At 46.4% G+C, this 13,041-nt stretch overlaps 1 pseudogene; it reads right to left on the bottom strand.

Moving 5' to 3' along the window:
- Window positions 1-291: 291 nt before the first annotated feature.
- LOC140338875 (PC-esterase domain-containing protein 1A pseudogene) lies at window positions 292-1,118 on the bottom strand (annotated as a pseudogene).
- Window positions 1,119-13,041: the final 11,923 nt, after the last annotated feature.

The following is a 13,041-nucleotide window of genomic DNA, read 5'->3' as shown; positions in this document are numbered from 1 at the left end:
ACAGCAGGAGGAGGAGGCAGTGAGCCCTGAGACAGAGCAAGGATAGCATTTGAGGTTGAGGCCATCATCCCTATTGACAGTGTAGAAGGTGTAGCTATTGGGATGAATGAGATTTCCACTGTCCCTACAGTGGCGGTGGGCCATGAGTGTGGATGGCTGTGTTACTCCTCCTGCTCTTACTTCCTTGTTGATTCCGCCAAGCCCATTCCCTTTTATGTGGTTTCGCTACATAATTGGTAGGGACAGATTGGAATCTCGTTCATCCATTCATGTCTCTAATAGCTACAGCTTCTACACTGTCCATATAGGTGATTGCCTCAACCTCCAATGCCATCCTTGCTCTGTCTCAGAGCCCACCGCCTCCTCTTCCTGCTGTTCCTGCTGCAAACCCCAGGCTTGATCAATATGAGCCATCAGGATGCAGGTATACTTCTGATGAGCCAGCTGATTCAAGTGGTTGGCATCTTTATCCCTGGAGCGCAGCTTGAAGCGGAAGTGGAAGTGCATGTCAATCACATCAAATTGGTGCAAATCTGCCAGAGTGGCACTGTAGAAATTCCCTTCAATGATGTCCCAGCGCACATTAGGAATTGGGTACACTAGCACTTCACCAGCTTTGAATCCAACAGGCATGGACATGTTGCAAATCACCAGACATTTGGGGCTCAGCACCTCGGTGAGCTGAATAAACAGGTGGTCCAGGTTTGTTTTGTACATTTGCAGTGATTGCTTATGATACCTGATAACATCCTATATACACGAGTTGATGATGACAACGTCGGGCTGAGGTCCACGTTCGAAGTTGGCAAGCACACTTTCTATGTACTTCGAAGAGACACGAGTCAGGAAATAGAACCGTACAAGGTGGTGGTCAGTTCTGTAATGACGCACTTCGTGGTAAATTATGCCATTGTGCATTTTACCCAGAGATCCCCCAACATGTCTTTTGCAAATGACATCTCACCCTTCTCTTTCAGCTGGTTCTCAGTCCGAAACTCATCATTCTGCAGTATTTTCACAAGATCTATGTTGACGGATCTTTGAATGGAGTCTCCCAGGATGGCCACATACTTGTTGTGGAGAAGTCTCCGGACGCCTGCTGAGCTCAATAACTTCATGGCTCAATGTGGTCATCCAGAACCTCTCGGTTCCCGTTAAACATTCTGGTGTCTGCCATCTCATCCCCCTACATATTCAGAGGGACTGCTTTCCCCACTTCCCAGTTCCGGGGTAACATACACAGAAATTCAGTCCGATAAAGCAAGGTAGCGATGGATAAAGCTGAAGACGTGGCCTTCTACATTCAATCACAAATTTCAGATTAAACACTTACATTACACACTTCGGGGTGTCATTAAAGATGCACTACACCCAGCTCTAGATGCCAGCTACTAATGACTTCCACACCCTATCTCAGGGCCTGCTATCTAGTGAAAGCACATGAAAGGGAACGGGCTTGGCGGAATCTGAGGGGAAAGAAGACCCTGTTGAGTTACTGGTCAGGCGGCAGCATCAGTTACGCCAGGAGGAGTAGGAGGCGGTGGGCCCTGTGACAGAGCAAGGACCACATTAGAGGTTGAGGCCATCACTTCTATGAACAGTGTAGAAGCTGTAGCTATTTGAGACATGAATGGATGAATGAAATTCACACTTTCCATACCTACTATCTAGGTATCTAACTATCACATAAAAAAACATACATTTTTATGGGTTTTAGGATACATACCAAGTGCTATCAGAATAAATATCTGTATTGTTTGTAGAGAAATACATACATTTTAATGGCTTTAGGGATATATAGCAAAGTGGGGTCAGAACTAAATATCTGTATTTTATGGAGAGAAAAATAGAATTTTTTTTGGTCTTTTGGATCAAAACCAAGTGCTATCAGAATTAAATATTTAGATTTTTGGGAGAGAAATACAGACATTTTTATGGCTTTGGAGATATATAGCAAAGTGGGACCAGAATGAAATATGTGTATTTTTTGGAGAGAAATACCAAAATTTTTATGGGTTTTAGGATTTTTTTAGGGTTTTTTTATCTATAAATACAAAATGTTTTATGTTTTTGTGATAGATTGCAAGAGGTATCCTAAATTATGTTATTATGTAATCTATCACAAAAGCCAGAAAAATTTCTTTATTTATCCATATATAATACAGATATTTCATTCTGATAGCACTTAGTATCTATCCAAAAACCCATAAAATTTTCTTGATTTCTGTAAGAAAAATTACAGATATTTAATTCTAATCCCATTTGCTATCTATCAAAATAGCCATACAAATTTCTGTATTTCTCTCCAAAAATACAGATATTTAATCATAACTCTTGCAATCTATCAAAAAAAAAAGATACATTTCTGTATTTATGTAAAAAAAAATACAGATGTTTAATTCTGATACCACTTGTTAACTATCGAAAAAGACAAAAAATTTCTGTAAAAAAAAAAGCCATAAAAATTTCTGTATGCACCGAAATAGCAAACTGCGGGTTGTTGCTGGCGGTGAACAGATGCTGCCGAATGGGAGGTGCTGGGTCCCCATGGCAAAGTGTCCCTGGAGAAAGAGATTGAGGCACAAGAGTCAAAGGAGGAGGTGCAGGCCTTGCTGCAGCTGCATCTTCCCCTGCTGCCACTAAAGTTACCCAGTGAGCTGTATAGGAAATATATCTTCCCACTCCATGCTTGCTCGACCAACTGTTAGTTGTCAGGTGCACCTTGCCAGAAACTGAGTCCTGCAGGGCCATGGACACATTGCTCTGCATGTGTTCATCCAAAGCAGGAACACATTTTTCTGCAAAATACTGTCGCTTAGGCATAACGTACTGTGGGTTCACGCAAAAGAATGCGTAACAGAAGGCATTGGAGTCCACCAGCCGGTAAGGGAGGAGCTCTAACACAATCAGCTGTGCAATAGCCGCATTGATTAGCTTTGTTTTGGGGTCATTTGGGCCATATTTGCTCTTGTGTTCCAGCATCTGGGGGATGGAAAGTTGGATGCTGCTAATGCTAACCACAGAAAGATTGGACGATGGGGTAGAAGGTGTGGGGGATGGCAATGATGCCTGGTCTTGACTGCTAGCAATGCGAAAAACAGCAGCCGAACTGCGTTGGAGCTCCTGCTCACCGCTGGTGAGGTAATGTTTGGCTACATGCCCCACACAAATTGCTGGCAGCAGCACGGGTAACTTTGGTTGCAGAAGGAGGAAAGGCAGCTTAGGAAGATTGAGCAGTTGGAGCTTGCTTCTTGGGCGGAGGTGGTTGCACAGAGCTCTGTGCTTTCACCAGGTGTTCCCACCAGGTTACTGAGTGGTGGCTTTTTAAATGAGTGCTCATGCAACTTGTTCCAAGTTTGTTTGGGTTTTTGCCTTGTTTCAAATGTTGACCACACAGTTTGCAGATGACCATAGTGTTGTGAGCAAAAATGCAAACACGTCTAACTGGGCCGAAAGGTGCTCTGGAGCTGGTGCTCATGGTGGAGGTCCGCGGTAGTTGAGGCATAGCTGTGGTGACAGCTTCCGACTATGACTTGCCTCACTCGTACTTGAAGACTGCAGAGTGGGGGCAGCTTTTACTCTCTTCCTCCCTTTCCCTCTTCCCCTTTGAGGGCGCTCTGCAACCTCCTCCTCCTCTTCTTCCTCCTCCTTCTCTTCTTCCTGCCTATGATGATCTTCTTGTTTGCCCCATGTCGGATCAAGGACATCATCATCAGATAAGACAGGTTCCCTGTATGTGCCGAAAGGAAGCAGCGGCCTTTTGGAGCCAGTTTGAATTGGCTCGTCTGGCTCAGAGTGTTCTGGTGAAAAGTAACTTGGGGGGAAAGCCTGTGAACTGACTCTCTTCGTCAGATTAGTGAAACAACAGAGCATTCTGAAGGAATGCTTGTAGCTCCGCCTCTCCAACCCCTTGGTGGGACTCCTTTACATACTGCTGTACACGTGACTTTCCAGCCGCTGATGAAGTTGGAGGAACAGGTGTATCATGGACTGTTTGGGACACCTGTGATGCCTGTGTCTGGGACTGGGATGAAGAGGGGGTACAATCACTTGACCCAGGCTGGGTCATGTACTCTACTACCTCTTAGCACTCTGGGCTTTGCAGCGCTAGGTCCCAGGTTCGAATCCCAGCCAGGACATTATCTGCATGGAGTTTGCAGGTTCTCCCCGTGTCTGCGTGGGTTTCCTCCGGGTACTCCGGTTTCCCGTCACATCCCAAAAACATGCAGTTAGGTTAATTGGCTTCCCCCTAAATTGACCTTAGACCACATATGACTATAGTAAGGTTAGATTGTGAGCAGATTTAACTCCATGTCAAATTTTAAAATTAATTACTCCAAATCAGCAGCCTTAGACATAACGCTTTCAAACGTAGTCTGCTCCCACCTCCAACAATCATTTGGTTTTTGCTGGGAATCCCATGCAATTACGTATCTAGGCACGAAAATTCCCAAAACACTCTCTGAAATATTTGAAAGGAATTATCTCCCATTACTCTCCACAGTGAATGGTGACTTAGAAAAATGGGGTACACTTTGTTAGATCAAGCAGATGGACCAGTCCGGAAGAGTTAAGAGAGGCTTCGGGATTAGTTTCAACTAGATTTCTGGAAAAACTTGCAGATCACCCACTTTTTGTTTACTCTCCGCTCGGTCCTATCCTATTGCAGACCCCTTACTTCTTTCGAGCAATTATGCTATCTATGGAATAAAAGGAAAATATTCTCTATTGGACCCATACAGCATCCATTGCTAGTAAATACCAAGAAATTAGCTTCAAGGTAGTTTGGCAGTGGTGCCGCATTCCAGAGAAACTAAAGCACATTTTTCCAGATGTATCAGACCGCTGCTGGCGGTGTCAGACAGAGAAAGGCTCACTACTGCATATATTCTGGCATTGTCCCCTTTTGCGGAATTTCTGGGTCACTGTTCGTTCCATTGTTCAACAAATGTCAAACCAGGATATCCCTGATGACCCGGCTTTTTTCCTTCCAAAACACAACTCATTTTCATGGAAGGCATATAAAAGCTCGGTTATCAGAGACCTTATCATGGGTGCTATTGTTTGTATAGGCGCCTGCTGGCGAAAACCTGATCCACCTACATTTGGCTCATGGCTCCGTAGAGACAATGAAATCCATCGCATGGAGGACCTTACATTTTCTATTCGGGGCACTGGCAGGAAGGTGGCCAATACATGGTACTATTGGTCACAGTTCATGATCACTAACGAATACCGGGATCTTACTATTCCCAATTAAAAATCTCCACCTGGCCCACACACCCTTACGCTTTGGTTAGCTCGGCTGATGCAGAACCCCTATAGGAGTAATCCCTCCATAATGTGAATCTTCCCCTATACCTTTTCCCTTATGTCCCAACTCCCCCCTTCCCCACATAACTTGTGTTGCCCTTTTTATCTATGGGTTCTCTAGCCTTTTTATAAATGGATTTTTTTGTATTGTTATACCAAGCTTGTACTAACTTGTTTGGAATATTCTATTTATGGCTGTTATATTTGTATATTTAATTTGTTTTATTTCAACCTTGAGGTATTCATGTTTCCCCTTCCTTTTTTTCTGTACCCTATTGAAAGTCTTAAAGAAAGAATGTTTTAAAAAAAGAAAGCGGTGGTGGATTATGTGGCAGAGTCTGTTTGTGTCAGTGACACCATCCCCATCATATGCCTGCTGAAACAGATAATGGTGGGTCTCGGACACGACACAGAGCGGACGCTGCATCAAGAGATGACGTTTCAAACATCATCTCGGACATGCGTGCCTACTAGGCATAGTGCACCACAAATCCAGGAAGAGGAGGAGGTGGAAGAGGATGAGGAGGACATTGCAGACAAGAATTACTTGTAAGGGACTTGTGCTCAGCCTTTCCAGCTGCCTGCAGCAGGGATCCCTATGGCAGTTCCACCAGCCATGGGAGCCAAACAACTGCTTTAAGCGGCATGGGTGGCAGCAGCAGTAGAGGTCGTCTAAGCCAAACTATGCAGGCTTTTTTTCAGTGGAAGCAAGCTGCCAGTCGTGCAGCAATTGCCAATGACACCCAGCAGCGGTACTCAGTCATAGTACATGAATACCGGAGCTCTGCTTGGGACATCTGCAACCTGCAAAGCCAGGACCCACTGGGCTACTAGGTATCCAAGCTTGAGCAGTGTCCAGAGCTGGCAGAACATGCCATTCAAATCCTTGCCTGCCCAGCCGCAAGTGTGTTATCTGAAAGTGCGTTCAGTGAAGCTGAGGGGCTTAGTGAGTGATAAACGGATTCGGCTCTCTGCAGAAAATGTCAAATCACTTTTATTAAAATGAATAAGGCTTGGATCGGCAATGACTTCAACACCCCTCTGCAGAGTGTACTGATTAGTCGTCAACTGCTGCATGGACACCTTGATGGGAAGAGCACGTTCACAGCCTTCAGCATCTCCTTCAACTTCTCCCCCTAGTGGCCCTCTACCTCTACTCTGTCTCGGAGGTCTATACCTTGCAATGGAGCTGTGTAACTGGCTAATTTTTTTTACCGAGCATCTCCCTCAGGGCCCTCTGCCTCATCTACTTTGAGGCCTATATCACTTGTAATGGAGCTGTGTGATTCATAATTAAATATTTGTATTTTTAGCAGAGAAATACATACAATTTTCTGTCCTTTTGGATAGATAGCAAGTGGTATCAAAAATAAATATCTGTATTTTTTTTACAGAAATACAGAAGTTTTTATGGCTTTTTTGATAGATAGCAAGTAGCATCAGAATGAAATATCTGTATATTTTTTACCAAAATACAGATTTTTTTTGTTTATTTTATTAGATTGCAAGAGGTATCAGAATGAAATATCTGTATTTTTTTAAAGAAATACAGAAATTTTTCTATTTATTTTGATAGATTGGAAGTGGTATCATAAATAAATATGTGTTTTTTTTTACAGAAATACAGAATTTTTTTTGGCTTTTGTTACAGATAGCAAGTGGTATCAGAATTAAATATCTGTTTTACAGAAATACCAAGATTTTTCTGTTTATTTTGATAGATTGCAAGTGGTATCGTAAATAAATATCTGTATTTTTTTAAAGAAATAGAGAAGCAAGTGGTATCAGAATTAAATATCTGTATTTTTTTACAGAAATACAGAAATGTTTCTGTTTATTTTGATAGATTGGAAGTGGTATCGGCATTAAATATCTGTATTTTTTTACAGAACTAAAGAATTTTTTTTGGCTTTTGTTATAGATAGCAAGTGGTATCAGAATTAAATATCTGTAATTATTTACAGAAATACAGAAAATGTTCTGTTTATTTTGATAGGTTGCAAGAGTTAGCATAAATTATGCTAACTCTTGTAATCTATCAAAATGAGGTTGAGGGGATGGCTTAACCTACAATGCGGTCCATGTTCTGTCACAGGGCCCACCGCCTCTACTTCTGCTGTTACTGCTGCTGCCTTCCCAATACCCAACTCTAGATGCAAGATACTAATGCTGTCAACACTTTGCCCCTGATTCATCAAGCAGAATCGGATGATCGCTCGCGCATTCGTATTCGCGATCCGAAATCGTACGCCGGGGCTTTGTCTCAGAGCCCACCACCTCCTCCTCCTCCTGCTATAAAATGATGCTGCTGCCTGCCCAATACCAAACTCTAGATGCCAGATACTAATGCCATCCACGCTCTGTCTCAGAGCCCACCGCCTCCTCCTCCTGCTGTAAATGATGCTGCACCCTGCCCAGTACCCGAATTAGGATGCCAGATACTAATGCCGTCCACACACTGTCTCAGAGCCCACGGCCTCCTCCTCCTCCTGCTTTAACTGATGCTGCCGTCTGCCCAGTACCCGACTGTAGATGCCAGATACTAATGCTGTCCACGCTCCTTCTCAGAGCCCACCGCCTCCTCCTCCTGGTGTAAATGATGCTGCGACCTGCCCATTAACAAACTCTAATTGCCAGATACTAATGCCGTCCACACTCTCTCAGAGCCCACCGCCTGCTCCTCCTACTGTAACTGATGCTGCCGCCTGCCCAGTACCCGACTGTAGATGCCAGATACTAAAGCAGTCCACACTCTGTCTCAGAGCCCACCACCTCCTCCTCCTGCTGTAAATGATGCTGCCGTCTGCCCATACCAAACTCTAGATGCCAGATACTAATGCCGTCTACGTTCCGTCTCAGAGCCCACTGCCTCCTCCTCCTCCTGCTGTAAATGATGCTGCTGCCTGCCCAGTACCCGACTTATGATGCCAGATACTAAAGCCGTCCTTACTTCGTCTCAAAGCCCACCGCCTCCTCCTCCTGCTGTAAATGATGCTGGCGCCTGCCCACTAACAAACTCTAGATGCCAGATACTAATGCCGTCCACACTCCGTCCCAGAGCCCACTGCCTCCTCCTCCTGCTGGAAATGATGCTGCCATCTGCCCAGTGCCAAACACTAGATGCCAGATACAAATGCCGTCCATGCTCTGTCTCAGAGCCAACCGCCTCCTCTTCCTCCTCTTCCTGCTGTTTCTGCTGCTGCCTGCCTAGAACTCATTTCTAGATGCCAATTACTAATATCGTCCACACTTTGTCTCAGAGCCCACCACTTCTTCTTCCTGCCGTTACTGCTGCCGCCTTTCCAGTACCAGTACCCAGCTGTAGATGCCAGTTAACAACGCTGTCCATGCCGCATTTTACAAAGTTACAGCTAGCAAATAAGAAAAGGCTGTCCCCCACACAGCAATGTCTCCAGTGACTAAAGCTTCTACACTGTCCATATAGGTGATGGCCTCCAACAATAATGCCGTCCCTGCTCCGTCTCAGGGCCCACCGTCTGCTCCTCCCTGTACCCAGCTCTAGATGCCAATTAACAATGCCATCCACACTTCTCAGAGCCCACCGCCTCCTCCTCCTCCTGCTGTAACTGATGCTGCCGCCTGCCCAGTACCCGACTGTAGATTCCAGATACTAATGCTGTCCACGCTCCATCTCAGAGCCCACCGCCTCCTCCTCCTCCTGCTGTAACTGATGCTGCCACCTGCCCAGTACCCGACTGCAGTTGCAAGATACTGATGCCGTCCACTCTCCGCCTCAGAGCCCACCGCCTCCTCCTCCTCCTGCTGTAAATGATGCTGCCGTCTGCCCAGTACCAAACTCTAGATGCCAGATACTAATGCCGTCCACACTCCGTCTCCATGCCCACCACCTCCTCCTCCTGCTGTAAATGATGCTGCCGCCTGCCCACTAACACACACTAGATGCCAGATACTAATGCCGTTCACACTCCGTCTCAGAGCCCACCGCCTCATCCTTCTGCTGTAAATGATGCTGCCGCCTGCTCACTAACAAACTCTAGATGCCAGATACTAATGCCGTCCACACTCTGTTCAACAGCCCACCGCCTCCTCCTCCTCCTGCTGTAACTGATGCTGCCGCCTGCCCAGTGCCCGAATGTAGATGCCAGATACTTATGCCGTCCACACTCTGTCTCAGAGCCCACTGCCTCCTCCTCCTCCTGCTGTAACTGATTCTGCCGCCTGCCCAGTGCCCGAATGTAGATGCCAGATACTTATGCCGTCCACACTCTGTCTCAGAACCCACCACCTCCTCCTCCTGCTGTAAATGATGCTGCCTCCTGCCCACTAACAAACTCTAGATGCCAGATACTAATGCCGTCCACACTGTTTGAAAGCCCACCGCCTCCTCCTCCCCCTGCTGTAACTGATGCTGCCGCCTGCTCAGTACCCAACTGTAGATGCCAGATACTAATGCCGTTCACGTTTCATCTCAGAGCCCACCGCCTCCTCCTGCTGTAAATGATGCTGCCGCCTGCCCAGTACCCGACCTTAGATGAAAGATACTAATGCCGTCCACACTCCGTCTCCGTGCCCACCGCCTCCTCCTCCTGCTGTAAATGATGCTGCCGCCTGCCCACTAACAAATTCTAGATGCCAGATACTAATGCCGTACACACTCCGTCTCAGGGCCTACCACCTTCTCCTCCTGCTGTAAATGATGCTGCCGTCTGCCCGTACCAAACTCTAGATGCCAGATACTAATGCCGTAAATGTTCCGTCTCAGAGCCCACCGCCTCCTGCTCCTCCTCTTCCTGCTGTTACTGCTATTCCCTGCCTAGTACTCATTTCTAAATGCCAATTACTAATATCGTCCACACCTTGTCTCAGAGCCCACCACTTCTTCCTCCTGCCGTTACTGCTGCCGCCTTCCCAGTACCCAGTACCCAGATGTAGATGCCAGTTAACAACGCTGTCCATGCGGCATTTTACAAAGTTACAACCAGCAAATAGGAAAAGGCAGTCCCCTACAAAGCAATGTCTTCAGTAGCTAAAGCTTCTAGACTGTCCGTATAGGTGATGGCCTCAAACAACAATGCCGTCCTTGCTCCATCTCAGGGCCCACCGTCTGCTCCTCCCAGTACCCAGCTCTAAATGCCAATTAACAATGCCATCCACACTTCTCAGGGCCCACTGCCACCTCCTGTTTTAACTGATGCTGCCGCCTGCCCAGTACCCAACTCTAGATGCCAGTTACTAATGCCGTCCAAACTTCATCTCAGAGCCCACCGCCTCCTCCTCCTGCTTTAAATCATGCTGCCATCTGCCCACTAAAAACACTAGATGCCAGATACTAATGCCGTCCACACTCTGTTTAAGAGCCCACTGCCTCCTCCTCCTGCTGTAACTGATGCTGCCGCCTGCCCAGTACCCAACTGTAGATGCCAGATACTAATGCCGTCTATGCTCCATCTAAGAGCCCATCGCCTCCTCCTCCTGCTGTAACTGATGCTGCCATCTGCCCAGTACCCGACTTAAGATGACAGATACTAATGCCATCCACATTCCGTCTCAGAGCCCACCGCCTCCTCCCCCTGCTGTAAATGATGCTGCCGCCTGCCCAGTAACAAACTCTAGATGCCAGATACTAATGCCGTCCATGCTCCGTGTCAGAGCCCACCACCTTCGAATCATACTGTTACTGCTGCTGCCTGCCTAATATTCATTTCTAAATGCCAGCTACTAATGTCTTCCACACTGTGTCTCAGAGCCCACCACTTCTTCCTCCTGCTGTTACTGCTGCCTCCTTCCCAGTACCCAGTACCCAGCTGTAGATGCCAGTTAACAACGCTGACCATGCTGCATTTTACAAAGTTACAGCTAGCAGATAGAAAAAGGCAGTCCCCTACACAGCAATGTCCGGAGACAAGTATGTGGGCGTTCTGGGAGACTCCATTCAAAGATCCGTCAACAAGGATCTTGTGAAAATACTGCAGAATGATGAGTTGCGGACTGAGAAGCAGCTGAAAGGGAAGGGTGAGATGTCATTGCAAATGACACTTTGGGGATCTCTGGGTGCAATGCACAATGGCATAATTTACCGCCAAGTGCGCCATTACAGAACTGACCACCACCTTGTACGGTTCTATTTCCTGACCCGTGTTTCTTCGGAGTACACAGAGAGCGTGCTGGCCGACTTCCAACATGGACCTCAGCCCGACATTGATTGACATGCATTTCCAATTTCGTTTCGAGCTGGGCTCCCGGTTGAAAGATGCCTTCCACTCGAATCAGCTGGCTCATCCGAAGTATACCTGCATCCTGATGGCTTATATTGATCAAGCTTGGGGCGTGCAGCAGTAACAGCATGAGGAGGAGGCGGTGGGCCCTGAGACAGAGCAAGGACGGCATTAGAGGTTGAGCCCATCACCTATATGGACAGTGTCGAAGCTGTAGCTATTGGAGACATGAATGAATGAACGAGGTTCCAATCTGTCCTTACCTACTATGTAGCGAAACCACATGAAAGGGAATGGATTTGGCGGAATCAGCAGGGAAAGAAGACCCTGTTGAGCTTGAGTCTAGTCTGGCATCTAGAGCTGGGTACTGGGCAGTGGGCAGGCGGCAGCAGTAAGAGCAGGAGGAGTAACACAGCCATCCACACTACGTCTCAGGGCCCACCGCCACTGTAGGGACAGTGGGAATCTCATTCATCCCAAAAGCTACACCTTCTACACTGTCAATTAAGAATGATGGCCTCAAGCTGTTGCTGCTGCCGCCAGCTGCCCAGTATCCAGATCTAGATGGCAGTTAATGCGGTTGTCCCCGCTCCGTCTCAGTGCCCACCGCCTTCTCCTACTACTGCTGCCACCTGTCACTTATAACAGAGCTGTGTAGCTGGCTAATTTTTTGACTGAAAGACCCCCCTCCTGGACCTCTGTCTGTACTCTGAAGCCTGTGTATGGCTTGTAACGGAGAGGTGAAACCTGGTGGCTAATTTTTGGACCGGAGGAACCCCCTCGTACCCTTCTCTGCCTCTACTCGGAGACTGTAAAAAATCCGGCATGTTCCCTTGACCGCCCCATAAAATGGCCTTGCCAGTAACAGAAAAAGACTTCTTTATTTTTTTCTTTTTTACTCGTACAGTGTTGTGCAGAGCTGGGGGAGTCTTGACATGTCTTTTTAAATGTTTTTATTGGCTGTAGAAGCTCTACACAGTCCTGAAAAACAACCCAAATTTTCCCCCCATTGACATTAATGAAGTTCGAATTCGACGTTCATTCACCCGAATAATTATGCGGTCAATATAGCGGTCGAATCGAATAGTGAGCTCCGACCAACACTAGTAGATATGTTATACTGATCTGCAAACTCAATACGTAAATATTTACTTTGGTGAACGTTTATGCTCCCAATTAAAATCAGCACTCTTTTCTTAAAAAGCTGTTTAAGATCGTAAACAAAGTTAAACAAGAAGCATTGCTTATAGGAGAAGATTTCAATGCGAATCCTTATTCTACTTTGGACCCTAACTCCAAAGCTTAAAGGAGATCTAAAGGTTTACATAGATTTCTGGTGGAGTACGAACTATTTAATGTTTGGAGGTGACAACATGGATCAGAGAGGGACTTTACCTATTTTTCACATACCCACCTTTCACACTCTCGTATTGACTTCTTGTTGACGGATTTTTGGTCTCTTACGAAAATAAGGTCGTCAGATATTGGATTTATAACTTAGTCGGACCATGCGCCAGTGACGGTGACATGG

The sequence above is a fragment of the Pyxicephalus adspersus genome, chromosome 10 (assembly GCF_032062135.1).
Source record: "Pyxicephalus adspersus chromosome 10, UCB_Pads_2.0, whole genome shotgun sequence".
NCBI lineage: Eukaryota > Metazoa > Chordata > Amphibia > Anura > Pyxicephalidae > Pyxicephalus > Pyxicephalus adspersus.
Note: the sequence above shows the minus strand (reverse complement) of the source record. Positions and strands in the feature narration are given on the sequence as shown.